The sequence below is a fragment of the Giraffa tippelskirchi genome, chromosome 7 (genome assembly GCF_054371585.1).
Source record: "Giraffa tippelskirchi isolate mGirTip1 chromosome 7, T2T-mGirTip1v1.2.pri, whole genome shotgun sequence".
Lineage (NCBI taxonomy): Eukaryota > Metazoa > Chordata > Mammalia > Artiodactyla > Giraffidae > Giraffa > Giraffa tippelskirchi.
In genome coordinates this window covers 90,326,162-90,328,914 of record NC_137281.1, presented here as the reverse complement: position 1 = coordinate 90,328,914, position 2,753 = coordinate 90,326,162, and the positions used below count along the sequence as shown (strand labels likewise).

The 2,753-nt window shown below is 38.4% G+C and overlaps 1 pseudogene; it reads right to left on the bottom strand.

The window, feature by feature from the left end:
• Positions 1 to 1,862: 1,862 nt before the first annotated feature.
• On the bottom strand, positions 1,863 to 2,503 carry LOC145513823 (inactive ribonuclease-like protein 9; annotated as a pseudogene).
• Between the last annotated feature and the right edge of the window lie 250 nt (positions 2,504 to 2,753).

Below are 2,753 nucleotides of genomic sequence, written 5' to 3'. Positions count from 1 at the left end.
AGGGACATAAACAGCACAAAAGCATGAATAATTTTACCACAGTTAAGTAAAATTAATGTGCATTATCTCAAGGGGCTCTTAACATAAAAAATAAATTGTAATGGGAATTAAGGAAGGGATAATGTTCACTTTATTAGTGTGGTTTTATTAAGGAGAGACTGCTAATGGGCAGAGGACAATAATCTATTGCAATCTTAACATGCATAAAGCTGTAAATTACTGTTTTTACCTATGTTAGAAAACCTAGTAGGTCAGGGCCAAGATGTGGTTTCTTATAGAATAAGGATAATCTGTTACAATAGATAAAAGGAACAATCTGTGTAAATAATCATTGTTCTACTTCCATGGCTCTAATTATAGAATGTGTAAGGATCTGATCTTTCATCTTGAGAAAAGGAGATATATTTTGATGATTTCTTGCCTAGTTACTACTATAACTAATTACTACACCATATTCTCAAAAATATATTTCTTGTACATTGTAGAATGTTTTATGTTGCAGAACCCCAAGATTTTGAGGTGAATATGGCCTAGATGAGATGGTCCACAGCACATACCTAGGCTAGACTATATGGAGAACTTCTTCAGCTGATGTCTAGAAGTTTGACTTTTAGAGGATGTCATGGTGATTCTCAAAAGGGTGGTGGGGTCCTCATTCACTAGACATTACAAACCAAAGTCTTGAGTTTCCATGTGAAAAGTTGTATCAAGAGGCTTGATTTTCTGGTGTCCTTTACTTAGTCACTGAATGGGGTCGGGTAGGCTTGGGCCCTAGGCTCTAGGCCCTTACTGATAAATGAGGACATTAGCTCTGAGTCTGAAGGCGAGGATAGGGAACGGAAGACATACGCAGATTGGGTTGTAATGTAACGTGCAAGAGAGACAGGCACTCCATCTCTCCTCGCTATGCCTTATCCCATTTTCACTAAGTTATAGAGAATAAGGATAAAAAGATAATGAAGAGTTTTACAAAGAGAGAAAAGTTATTACTGAAACAGGACAGGGTGATTTCTTTTCTCACACTGGATCTCCAGCCTCTTTTGAACGTGGAATATTCTCAGATGCAGCCACAGTGACAGGAAACTGAGAAGAAACAGTGAATAAATGTGACTACGCCAGAAAGCGAGGAATTGTGTGCGGCTTTGTGAACAGTGATGCCTAAGCTAAAACAAAAATGTGGGAATCCACGAAAGTAGCACTGGACAATAAGAGTACATTGGGGAGTTTGCTATTCTGAATATTTAGGTATTTATGTTGACATGGCTCCTGTTAGAATCTATACTATCCTGTTCCCATGAGTATTGTGTTGTATAGAAAGAAGAGAACAAGTGGAAATTCTACGAATATAGCACTAGGAGGAAGAATTTCACAATTTCTCAGGCGTTTCCCAATTCTTCTTGGTTCAAATTATGTCACAAAGAAAGATCAGTCCAAACCCAGAAACCCCCATAAGCATACCAGAGACACCTCACTATGTCAATGCACCTTATTATTTCTACTGAGCCACAATTCACATGAATACAACTTTGGAGCACATCTCAGCAATCATATCCAATTCCTCTTGGTGCTGTTTATCTTTCCCTGCAGGCATTCATCCTCACATCGCATTAAAAATGTGCTAAACTCTGTGACCTGTTTGAAACCACATCTCAGAGCACTATCTTTTAACCCAGCCCACTTTGCCTGGTCTAAGGAGAAAAAAGGCAGGTGGTGGATGATTAAAGCAAATGGGATCAAAATTTCCATTCTCAAGTTTGTCTTGTAAGGATCCATAAAGATAGGATTCTATCTTCTTGCTTTAACATCTTAGAGAATATACTTCTAGAACTGTAGGTGGATCCACTATCTTGGTGGATGACACTTTACATTTTAATAATATCAATTACAGAATGAGGAATAATTTCTCCAACATCATTTTGCCATTGAAAAGTGATAAAAATGCATCCCTCCTTGTAAGACGATGTATATTCACAAAATGACATCATGATCTCAATTGTTAAAACACATTGTGTTAAAACACAATGCACTCTGGCTATTACATTCCAGCTCCGGTGACATTTCCTAATCCCACTGCTACATTGCACAAATGTGTTGTGACAGATCTGTTGAATGTCCTCATATGATGCTTGGAGGAAGAAATGTTCTTTAACACAATAAAGTCTATTGTGAACACATTTCATCTCATTTCATCATTAGAGTAGTTTGGATGAGTTAATGGTCTTTCAGAATCAATAATGACATGGGATTTGAATGTTTCTTTGGCAAGTGGTTTCATAAGCCCTGTAGCGTATAAGTCATCTAAATAGTTTTCTAATCTTTCTTGTTGTTCGTCTGATAAAGATTCATCATATATCCTCATGAACTGCAGCGGCTTCAGCAGCAGGAAGAGCAGAAATAGGGGCTACATGTTGATCAGAGTCCCCATATTTCCCTGAAGGGAATACAAGAGAGAAGGAGTTGTGTCCACCGTGAGGCTGTGCCTTCTATTCCTGTGCAGGACCCATTTTTACTACCTCTTGCCGTTCTGAGCTCTAAGACTTTGGACTATTTTAAAATTGACAACTCACAATCTATTTTAATACCTGTAAAATAAAAGTGACCTTAGAGGACATCAGTCTAGAAGACTGTAGGCAAGAGAAGGAAAGGTGAAGGAAGACGGAGAGTAAAGGAGAAAGGGAGAGAGAGGGAAAAAGGCGAGGAGAGAGAGAGAGAAGGTAACAAGGAAGAGCTGGGGAAGAGAGCAAGAGAAAGAT